This window comes from Cyrtonyx montezumae, unplaced genomic scaffold (genome assembly GCF_038088225.1).
Source record: "Cyrtonyx montezumae isolate F1298 unplaced genomic scaffold, pur_monq_1.0 scaffold_8, whole genome shotgun sequence".
Classification (NCBI taxonomy): domain Eukaryota; kingdom Metazoa; phylum Chordata; class Aves; order Galliformes; family Odontophoridae; genus Cyrtonyx; species Cyrtonyx montezumae.
Window position 1 is genome coordinate 82,677,816 of NW_027072089.1, and position 12,097 is coordinate 82,689,912.

The 12,097-nt window shown below is 41.3% G+C and overlaps 1 protein-coding gene across 1 annotated transcript in view; it reads right to left on the reverse strand.

Annotated features, from left to right (window-relative positions):
- GFOD1 (Gfo/Idh/MocA-like oxidoreductase domain containing 1) overlaps window positions 1-12,097 on the reverse strand; it is a 521,440-nt gene that overhangs the window by 491,234 nt on the left and 18,109 nt on the right. The window lies entirely within an intron of this gene.

Sequence of the window (12,097 nt, forward strand, 5' to 3'; positions counted from 1 at the left end):
TGGGGTTATCTCCCTGGCACCCACTTACTGCGTGACCCGGGCCAGAAGGCAGGGCACTGGAAAGGAAGCTGAATAAAAACATCTTCGCTGCTAGACAGAGCAGGGCTTTGCAAGCTGAACACATCAGTGCTGCATTTGCACTAACATTAATTTCTCTGTTTAGTTACTATAGGGAAAGTATTTCTTGGCAATTCACAAGGAGCCTTTGTTGTCCAGTTCCCAGCCTCTCTGTGTCTGAAGCGCTAAGCTGCTTCCCGTGCACAGTAGACTATTTTATGCTGCACACAGTCTGAGTAAGACAAGAGACACGGCAACCCAAAAGCTGAAGAGAAAGACAATTTTCACTTTAGCACCTAGATAATGCATAAATATTGGTTAAGTGTCTGGGAGCAAATAGCAGGAACTGCAGGCAGTTCACTGCTGTGTTTTCTTTTTCCCAATTTGTTTCTTGCTGGATCTCACACAGGTCAAATCACCATGCCCAATCAAAACTGCAGTGTTTTCATTCAAGAGGAAGAATAAATTAGGTCTGCTGTGCCAAATTCTGGTTTGGAAAATTACCATTTACCTTAGCCATGAATTTCCCCATAATAATAGCATGAGTATTGCTCCCTGACATAATGCAGTGAGAGCAAGGGCAGCACTCCTTTGTGCTTTCTGACATGTGGCACCTCTCAGCTCTGCAAAGCAGCATTTCAGATATTGGTGAATGAGCTCTCACTGTTTGCAGGGAGAAAAAAAAATCAAAGATCAGCAATATCCTCAATAAATCCAAAGATGCTTTACAGATACATATTTACCAGATCCAAATGAATTATAAGGATTTATATTGAATATAATGCACAGAAGTATGAACTGTAACTGCAGGATGTATTTGATTCTTGCTGTAAAGATTGAAGTGCCACCTGACAGCTGCTTTTCCCACGAAAATGTGTCCTTACATTTGCAAGCTATGGTGTAGAACTTCAGAAGTAGCCTTCATTTCTGTATATCCAAAATATTCAATCACAGAACTAAAAGAGTACAGTTCTCTGGTACAGAGACTCAGATAAAGGGACTTCAGAAAGCCCAGCATGGAGCAAGGCTGATCTCCCCTGGTTACAGTGTTGCTGTAACCAGGGGAGATCGACTACCAGCTCCCCTGGCCATTTAGCAAATTATGGGCCTAAGCAGTGATTTTCTTCCTATATGTCCATGTCCATAGATCAGAAGGGAACCATCCCCACATTCTGAAATTCTGCCTGTGTACAGTGGTTATTATTTGCCTTGTGGGACAGGACTGCACTGTTAAGAACAGCTAGCAAGATTCCACAATGGTCAGTAATTGCAGCATCATTGAGGTAGGGGAATGAGCAGCTATCCCTGCAACTGGATGAGGTGTTAGGGCAGTTGCTCATTGAGATGGCCCCTCCATCAGCTCTTTCAATTTCACAGATACTACTGACCATTGTTCAGGACTTAAACACTTGATTACATTTTATTCCATCTGTAATGTCTCTTGCTCCAGCTTTCTACCTTTTCTTAATGAATGGGAAATAGCAATGTTAAAATCAATACTTCCAGGAGCAGTGACTGATTTTGAATGATTCTCAATTTGACAGCCCAGCACAGGACCCAGCAACGCTGCTGTTGAAGGTGTTTTGAGTGATGCATCCAGGAGCAATCAAAATGAGGTGCAAGAGATCCCTCACGAAGGGTGTCATGTAGCTGCCGGGGGATCCTACAACCTCCTCTACATGGAAGGTAGCCGGATGTTTTGGTCACGGGCTGTACTTTTTCAGTTTAAGTATCAGGAGACAAACAAATGGGCAATCATCTCCACAAGGCCAGTCCGTATCCAACAGAGCTACTGATTTCCAAGCCCACACTTCAACTACAAGACCATATCCTCCTTCTTACTACTAATGGTTCCCTCATGTGTCTGTTAACAACGGATGATACAGCATATTCTCACCAATTCCCCAAGGCCTTAAATGACTCAACTGCTTTAGTTTACATGTGCAGGGACACTTTCTATGACTATATTTAGTTTTAGAGAGGGTCTGGAAAAGTGATATAACCACTGGAATGAGGAAGTATTTATCCCCCAACTGGAAACACATGATGATGATGTAAAGCTACTATTTGGAGCGCTCTATTTATACTGTTGTTTCCTGAATCTAACATGACTCAGAGAACCTCAGGACATGCTCTGGTGTCACTGCTGTACTCTGCCACAGTTGCTGCCACGGTTTTGCAGAAGTTTGACCAATAGAAAGTCACCACTGTGCTGTGAAGCAAGGTTGAAGCAACAGATGTTGAAATTCAGAGGAAGACTCACCCACCTAAGAAAAATTGGATCCTGGGGAATAAACAGCATTTAAACTGATTCAGTTGGTTGGGCTTTTCTTCCCATGACCTCAAGTCTCCTGACATATGAGCCAAATAGCCTTTATGGAAAAAAAAAAAAAAAAAAAAAAAAAGTGACGTAAAGTCTATACACAGAAATGTACGGGGGAAAAAAAAAAACAAAACCACAACTGTAACTTTTGACAAATTCCCTCCTGCAATAAATTCTCCATCAATGATTCAACCAGTTTGTTACCAATATATTTAAACTCTGTATTATTAACGGTAGGCCAGTGACAGAATTGTATGGGAAATATCTAAACTGACATATAATAAATATGCAAGGACAATCAGTGCACAGTGAAACTTTATTTCACTAACTGTTGTTTGTTGTGAATTCTTTTGTCTTTTTAACAAATCAAATTTGTTAAAAGCCAATTCCTTCTGCTGCTTGACATATCAGGCATTTCTGTGATCATCACTTGTTTAGAAATATTCGCTGTAAGGTTTACAAAGGTTTACAGAGGAGATCCAGCTGTAGAACAAGTTTCCAGGAGCAAATCTTAGGAATTCAGTCTGAATGTTTTCACTAATCTTTTTGCTTGGACGAGAACAGGAGTCCAAGCTTTCTTTTTACCTTTAAAAAATTGAAACCAGAGCACAACTTCCCGTACTCTGAGAGCAACAACCAGAAGCTCTGTGGCTATGACCAGCCTTTTTGATGTAGCAGACTGAGAAAGAATAAGATAAATGTTGTTACAAAAGTAAGCAAAATTTCACATTTATAAATGTCAGTGGATTACATGAAGCTAGTTAGAAATGAGATAAACTGGCATTAGCATTCTTGATTTTAATACTACTCAACGCTAGTTATATACTCTCATTACTCTTGTTAAGTCACAGTGTGCAAACAAAGGATCATCCAAGATCAGGGGTTCCTAAAGCAAATCACAATCTAATGGCTCTGATACACCAAGTGGATCTCTAAATATGATCCTGTATTTCTAGGCCAGTGTTTTCTGAACCTCACTCATACCTGTCCTTGACAATGGTATACAGTACCAGTCCCTCTACCAGCTTGTGGTTCAAACAGAATACAATTGATATGTCATCAAAGAGGCAGCAGTTTTACACCTGCTTTGCACAAACACCCTAACAGAATAGTGAATCAAGCCGTATTTATAGCTTAGATTTCACAAACAGCTTATTCACCTCTTTGACACCTTAATATTTAATGAAATCACAGGGTGATTAAATGATGCTACACTGCTCCGTTCTTACAGGCAGAATCCCTCATTGATTAGAGGAGCATGGAGGACGCCTAAATACAAAACAGTAAAAACAGAGAGGAAAAAGAGAGGCTCACAGGCAATTATTTTCCTTGAGAGTGTTTTATTTTTGCCTCAGCCATGTCAGCAGCAGGTAGACTTTGCTTCCAACAAGGGAAAAATTGCTGGGATAAAAGCTCTACAAGACAGCCTCAACAACAAAATTGTTTAAACTTCGTGACAAACAGGAAACAGGGACCAGCTAACTGAAAATCCTCATGTTGCCATATCAGTAGTACAGAGTAGTACTCAGTATTTACAAAGAGCCAAGGGAGCTTTGTAGCTCTTGGTTCTCCAGAGGCACCTTGGGCATAAAGCATCACCTGCCATCGCCCAGAATAGCCTTACAATTCTGCTCTCACAACAGCTCCAACACCAGCCTCCAGATCTTTACTGGGCCACCTATGTTCTGTGATAATCCCCATGGTTCTCAACCTCCAAAAAATCACCAGGATACATTTTGTTGATGCACTACGTTCAGTGTCCAAAGATGTCCCATAGGAAGATACAAGCCCCAACCCCAGGTAGGATCACAGCCAGCCAGCACCTGGCTGGGTAAGCAGCACGTATGGAGAAACAGTGCAAAACTTGCACTTTAAATAGGTGTAGGTGGAAATCAGTTATTCACTTCTTCACCATGAAGTACTGCTTTTACAGTAAAATTACATTTCCTCAACAAAAGCACACAGTGAAAGTGTTCGAGGGTCTACGTTATGAAAAAAACTGCATATGTTTTGGTCTTTAGCAAATAGTTTCTCTTGCTCCTGCCACTCTCATCCTGCCATTTTAACTTTTGCCAATGGAAAAATTAAGGTAGCTGCAAGATGCTTGCAACATGATCACAAGTTCCCCACTGGCCATAGCTTGCTTTGCTGAACAACCCTATCCCCCAAAATACTTAGTTTAGGAAGATGGAAAAAAAATTTACATTATCAAACCCACTTTTGTTACTGCTGATATCTTTCATGGAAACAAAAAATAAACATTGCAGAGTGGCAGCATTGGCAGTGAGTGATTAATCACCATATAACTTTCTTGTCTCATTAATGTTGCGCACAATATTAATTCAATTGTTTGCCACAGTGAGAATGCTAATATAACCACTGATTAAATATATTCTGTATTACAGAATCAATCTGAGAGTATTAATCATCCGGCATCACTGACAACACTACAACAGCATTAATGCAATAGTTCAGGTTGTGTCTTGAGACATGCAAAAGTCTAAATTTTTATGACTACCTAAACTTGATTTCTCCTGCTTTATTCATGTCCTCCTTAACATTCCCTCTAATATTCTGTGACCCTATAACCTATAATACTCTGAGCAGCTTTCCTTCTTCCTCGGCAGCTTATCTCTAAATTATTTATCAAACAGTTTCAGCAGGATCTGAACTGATGATGCACAGAGGTACAACTATTTCCAGACTTCTCACTTTCAGTGCTTGGTGAATTCTCAATCTGTCTTCAGGACAGTTCACCCAGAAAATCCACCTTTCAGCTCAAGCACAACAACACAGAAGCAATGTTTTACTTTCCATCAGACTGCACCACCTGTTGCTTTACATCCCAGAGACAACACAGGTCAGCCCTGTATTGCCAGCTGGCACCTGGACATGCACTTTTTAGGTCTACATATCTGGACCATGTTGAAGGCCTTGCTTAGACAGAGCTTCTCCTGACAGCTACTCCTGCTGTTCCTCAGTTCCACAGGATGCCTTCCTGCCACTTCACTTAAAAGAGGGTTAAGCTAAAGAGAAACTGGACTGTTATTCACAAACAGAGGTACCTACAAGTGCAGTAATTAGTAGAAAACACGCTTTAAACCTATTCTAGCATATTTTGCAAGACAGGGTAGACAGAACATCCTACAGGTACCTCTTACAGTGTCTGTACAGTTCTTCCTTTCTTGGACTTCCAAACCCTAACATCTCAGTTACTTCAACAATGTTTCCGCAAGTCCTGGTCCAAAGAAAACTGCTCTCCCCCATCCAGAACACCTCAGCAGAGATAGCTTTCCCAGCCTGTCACTATCTTCTCGTTGCTGTCTTCACCAGCTCTCTCCACACTCTCTTGCATCAAACATAAGCATCTTATCTTTGGTTTCAAGGCTTTCTGTCACTTATCTTCACCCTATCATTTCTCACTTGGCACGGAGGTATCGATTCCTGCTGCTGCCAATGAAGCCTTTCACTATTACCCAACAACCAGACTTTCCAACATTCACTTTCATGATTTCCTACCTCCGTGCTCGCCTCCTCCACCTTTATCAGATCTGACATCTGGAATGTAAAACAGTGCTCATCTTCTCTATACTCTCCCACATACTATATCTATAGACTCCTGTTATATATTGATTTCTATTAAGATGTGAATCTCAGGAGATGGAATCAGATTTCTGATTTGTGCTGATACAGGGCCAAGCATGGTAGAATCCTGCTCATGTGACAGGTATGGCCAAGAGTATGGCAATGTGTAACCCAATAATAGTAGATAACGCATGACAATGTATGGTAACACAGTGCAGACCTAATGTATGGCCATAGGCATATTGGCTTCTTCTGTATATAAGTAGTCTGTATACCAAAAGGGCTAAGAGGTGTTAGTAAGAAAACAAAATATATCACTGAGTTTGCTATTCTTGGCACTCAGGTATAACCTGCAACTCTGTAACAAAACATTTTAGAATATGCATATGCAAATTTAATTACATAGCTTACAAGTAGACAAACACAGAAAAGGGAAACAATCCTGGTCAAAATTCTAGAGTCATTCTTAAAACCTTTCTTAAACACTCACAGACTCCTCAGTCCATTCGTTGTGAAAAGTTATATGGATATCACTGTTTGTTCTAGCATAGCTTACTCCATTTTTTCTTACTGAAAGAAACTGAACTGCTATAAAACTATCTTTACAGTCATACAACTGCACCAGTATTAGTGTTTCTGTAGTGCAACTAGCACAAGTTGCATAATAGCCCAACAAGGAAAAGCAAAGCCTAATTGTAGCTCACTGAGTCATACGTTCATGTATAATAGTATCATAGGGAACAACCAACCTGAACAAGAATCATCCAGAAATCTTACATGGAAATTTCCACCTTTAATAAGCACTATTTTAAGCTTTGTCCCAATTTCAAAAGTAAGTAATGATAACACGTCTTCTGAAGGCATGCTTGGTGCTTCCTTATGGAGTGAAGTCCCTGCTCTCCAAGGCCACAGCCACACTGCAGGCATAACACGACCACTGTGTGTGCCAACATACTTGCTCAACTTTTACTCTGGCATTAACAGCGATGAAAGCACAGACATTCATGAACTGAAGCATACCCAGTGTGCCCAGTGTGACTTTACACAGGGGGCGCTGATGTTTGTGCTCCTCCAGCTTCACTGATGCTGATTTCCACTTAGCTAGGTTAAGGTATGCAAGGCAAAAACTAAAAATCTTGGTATGTGCAGAAAGCTTTGGACCACCAGAGTAAAAAACTGTGACTCTCACCCCGCTTTTGTTTCTGTTGGTGTACGCTTGTTCTGGAGAGCCTGAGTCCTCTGTGGTAATGATCCTGAAAGCTTGACACGTAGGTGATACTACTCCTGAATAAAGTATAGACCAAATCCTCCTCATTTTCTGCACTTTGAAAGGACTAAAGCATGGCCATACCTATGGTACAATGTCTAAATTCTAACCAATCACTGAAGAAAACTTTTTGCTTTTCCAGACATAGAAACCAAGCATAGATTAACCAAATCTGACTGTGCAAAATATTTTTAATCCGGGCTTTTAGATGACTTAGCAGCATTGGCAAAGGCCTGAATGGCACAAAGCAGCAGTAGGGAATTTTACTGCAGCGTCTGCTCAAAACTACATGAGCTCTCAGTTACACTACTCCTGCATGTACCAGTGAAGTGGAAAGAGCTTTAGCTAGGTTCGTTGGTAAAAATGCAAAACACAAACGAAGAACAGAAAGTCTGTTGAAGTTTCACTACATTTGTCTCACCCACAAAGTCTCCTATAACTTTCTTTTTTTTTTTTTTAAGTTAAACTTGAAGAAAGGCCTGTGTGCTTTTGTTTTTTCCAGTTTCATCAGATAAAAGATGCTATGAGTTCCCATACAGCTTGGGTCAAAATGACTGCACAGTGCCAAAAAGGCAAAGCATTTGCAGTAAAAATTTAAAATATATTCAAAATGGGTATGCAGTCCTTAAAAGGTGATGTTCTCTTCTGTATACACGTATACACACACAAACACACATAAAACTAATTTTTTATTCTTGTTTCTAATTTTTGTTCTAATTTCTCCACTAGGTTTACGTGCAGCTTTCAGCAATTATTTCCCAGAAGCCATCGTGAAGAGCAGCAGCAAGACCCTGTCATCCAACATCCATGCACATCTGCACCACTGAGGGTGCTCATAGGCAAAAAATTGCTTCGTCTGTGCTTCCAATGGTACTTATTCTCATTCTTGAAGTCAGGAGCAAATCTCAGACTACAAGCTGAGAGATAAATTCATATAAATTCCAAACTGCTCAAAACGGAGAAGTTACAATTTCAGCCCAGGCTGAACATACAGTACAGGTCTTAGCTCTTGCAGGCACGTGAGTTGGAAGGAGCATCAAAAGAGCTGAGTAAGGAATAGGAACAGTTCTACCCTCCCACCACCACCTCCAGTTTATAATTCAATCCAGCTTGCACAGCAAGCCCAACCGTATTTCCTATACTTTAAGAATATGCTAATCAGCACATAACACCCTATTATCATTGCCTACACAGGCCCCAACACATTTTAACTGAGATGGTAATTACACTGTATCCTAAGTGGACATGTCTAAACAGGAGAGCTATTTTCCACACATTGATAAATTCATGGTGAAATCCTACTGCAGTCAGAGCAAAGCCATACTTACAGAATGCGTGAGGTGATTACAGCAAGTTGTCTTATAAGCCTGAGAATTTTGAATAACTATGAAGTCGTGGGTTTTTTTGTTGTTGTTTGTTTCAATTCTGTGTTCATTACTTTAAATATATTTGCATAGTTTTCCACCAACCTGATGTGCTTCCATGATTTGAGCCCCTTCAATCCTCAAGAGAAAACCAGTGACATGAGGTCACTTTCTACCACCTCATGGAGATAATGCACTTCATTCCAAACTAAGACAGAATGCTCTGAGGCAATTAGGTCATTCTTTGTGGTTCATCAAGTCCATTGTTTCCAAAAGTAAATAGCCATTATCCTTACTGATTGCGTAATTGTTCTCCTTCCTTAAATCAAGGGCTTTGAAGATGAGAGGGGAAAGGCTGCCTGCTTAGATAGCCTCAGTGGGAAAGTACAGCCTGCTCTTGTACTTGCAGGAAGACTTGCTCTTGTTTTTATTGCATATAGGTTCTGTTTTGTTTCCTAGTTAGAAGAATTATCAGAATTCAGAAAAGATTGAAGAACCATCCTGCAACCCTCCAGCAGAGCATGGAGGCTGCCACACCACTCAGTGTTTGTTCGGGAGTAGTTAAGTGCAACCTGAAGACAGCAGAAGCCACAGAGCTCTGGAAAAGGAGTACAGGTTAAGGAGACAGATGCCAAAGGAGGGCTTGCAGACCTCTAGCTTCCTTCTTGTAGACAGTCATCAAATTTCCCCAAGAAAGCTCACAAATCCAGTCAAAAAGCTGCACTAAGCTACACAGACATCTTCTGCTGCCACTGTCATGGCACATATGGGCAGAGGGACACAATTCACATTGGCAATGTGGTAAAAGGAGTTTCCCAGCTGAGTTTAAACCACTTGCAAAAACAGCTTTTGGGAGCACATATATGGCATCTAACTTGATAATGCAGTTCTGCCCTGTCTCCTCCGTGCTTTTAAACCACTCACAGAGAGAGTTAATCAGCAGACCAGAAAGGTTCAGCGTTGGCTTTCCTACTCCCGCTGCAGATAGGAGCAACAAGGCTGAGCATTTCTGGAAAACCCACCTGAGGCTGTAGGCCAAAGCTGGCTGCATGCACTGGGCAACTATAGGAGCAACAAGGCTGAGCATTTCTGGAAAACCCACCTGAGGCCGTAGGCCAAAGCTGGCTGCATGCACTGGGCAACTATAGGAGCAACAAGGCTGAGCATTTCTGGAAAACTCACCTGAGGCCGTAGGCCAAAGCTGGCTGCATGCACTGGGCAACTCTTGCAGTCTTCTACGGACCTTGGTTCCATTCCAGGCTACATCAGTAGCCACAGACTAGTGTCTTTTAGTCATTTACTTCCCAGATCTCAAACTTTTTAGTGCCTGCCTGAGCTAGAATAGTATGTATCGTCATTTAAGATCATTTTCATAATGCCTGTGGTACCTTGGGGAATTCGTTTTTTCCTCCTCCAAGTAGCACTGACTGAATTAAGCTGCTGCTTTCTGCGGGCTACTTAAAACATCAGTGCTCTCACTCAGAAGAATGCTAGCAAGCACCAGCCACACATCATGCACTCTCACAAGCTTCACACTGAGCCCAGCTTAATTTGTCCAAAGAATTTGGGCAATTCAGTTAATGAGAGGTAGACACGCAACACTCCAGTTAGAGCCTCGTGGCAAAGCAGGTATCTGTGTCTCGTGCTCCGTCATGTATTAACAAGTGACTCTTACTCAGAAACTGCAGTCCGAAGGAGAAATTCGTATGTATTAATTAAACTACAAAGAAACATCTCAAAGAACAATCAGATGGTTAATAAGTTCAAACCAAATCTGAGAAACACGCTGAGAAACACATCATGTAACACGCTGCAGGGAAGGGTATCTGAAGCCTGGTGCTGGTATATATGTACCTAGATGCAATTCTGTTCTAATAGAAAAAGGGTTTCTCCATTAAGCAGGGATGAATATTTAAAATGGTACTAGGGAGACAGTGAAAATTAAAAAAAAACAAACAAACAAAAAAACTTCTGATTGTAAGAATTTTATTTTCCTGAAATCAAAACTGATCGCTATTCACTCACATTCAGAGTTAGTCACTGCTTATCACACAATTCAGGGTTGAGTTTCAAAAGCTGTCAGGTCTGACTAATCCAAGCAAGACAGCACCTTGCTGATAGGTACCAGAAAGGCGTTAAGATGACATATTTACAAAGACTGTAAACTAGATGTAAGTTTCTGTATGAACCAGACAGGTCTAATGTGGCACGTGTTCTTCATGCACTACATTCAGGCCTCCCAATAGACTATTCTTGAATTTAAGGCTGGTGGGAGCATGAGCCTGACATCATCAGGGATCCATATGCTGCTCCTGCACAGTGCAGCAGCTATGATTTTTTACACAGCACTCCAGTTTGGAAAGGCCCAAATACCTGAAAGTATAGGGATTTAAATTTCCTTATTCATTCAGTCCTCATTGCCATGGCTCCATACAATTTATATTGTATTGCTACAATTTGGGGAGCCTACCTAAATGCCCCCAGCATCTAATAGGGTTAGGCTACCACTGAGAAGAATTCCACTTAGTCTCGCTGTTTAGCACCATCAAAGCATTCACTAGTAAGACTGTATACTTGAAATATCATGCCCACCCATGGGTTTCCTTATATAGCAAAATACATGAGTTTCCTTATCGAGAGCTCACTGTGCTCAAATGCTTAAGCAAGCCTCCCAGAAAAACCACAGTGACCCCAGAATAGAGTTCTGCCTTGATGTTGTAAAATTACAGCTTCAGTTCAGGATAGAGAACTGTAAATGGTTTCCACAGAGTGCATGCTAGTTCTAAGCATCTGCTCACCACCCTTTTCTGTCAGCACTCAAATACTACTAGAACATCACCCACTTGAATGGAGAGAGCTGCTAGACTAAGGTGGTCACTGAAGAGGTGAAAAATCAGAGGTACTGTCTACCTGCCCAATATGGCTGTGATCAATGGGCCTAATGGGCTCCAGCAGCATTGCACAGCCCAGCTTCACACAGCAGTGTGAAAACACATCACGTCCTATTGAACACGTACAGTGGTATAGGGTGAAAACACAACCCCCTCCATAGTGCACTCATTTCAGATGTTTTGGAAAAACAAGCAGCAATTTTCTTGTATGTGCTCCTTTCACAATCCATCCAGCTCTACAGTAGTCACCACTGACACCTTCAGCATTAGCTACATAGGCTTTAAACATTCAAAACCTCTGATGGGTCTCTAATATCGCATCAGAAGATGGACTGCAATCACAGGCCCAGGCATCCAACAGTAACATGGAGGTATCCACCCCAAGCTTTTTCACCGTTCATGGTTTAGCTCTCCAACCCATCTGAATGTCGTCTGCATGCGGCTCAAAAGATGATACACATCATTAATAAACAAATATCTTTCTATGTGGTTGCTGAAATCACAAGTATGACACACAGTGCAGAAATCTCTAGTAGAGGTGGATGTGAACCCCATGAAGGGAAAAGAAAGAATTTAAATGGAACTCACTGAGGCATTAGAAGTTGAAGGT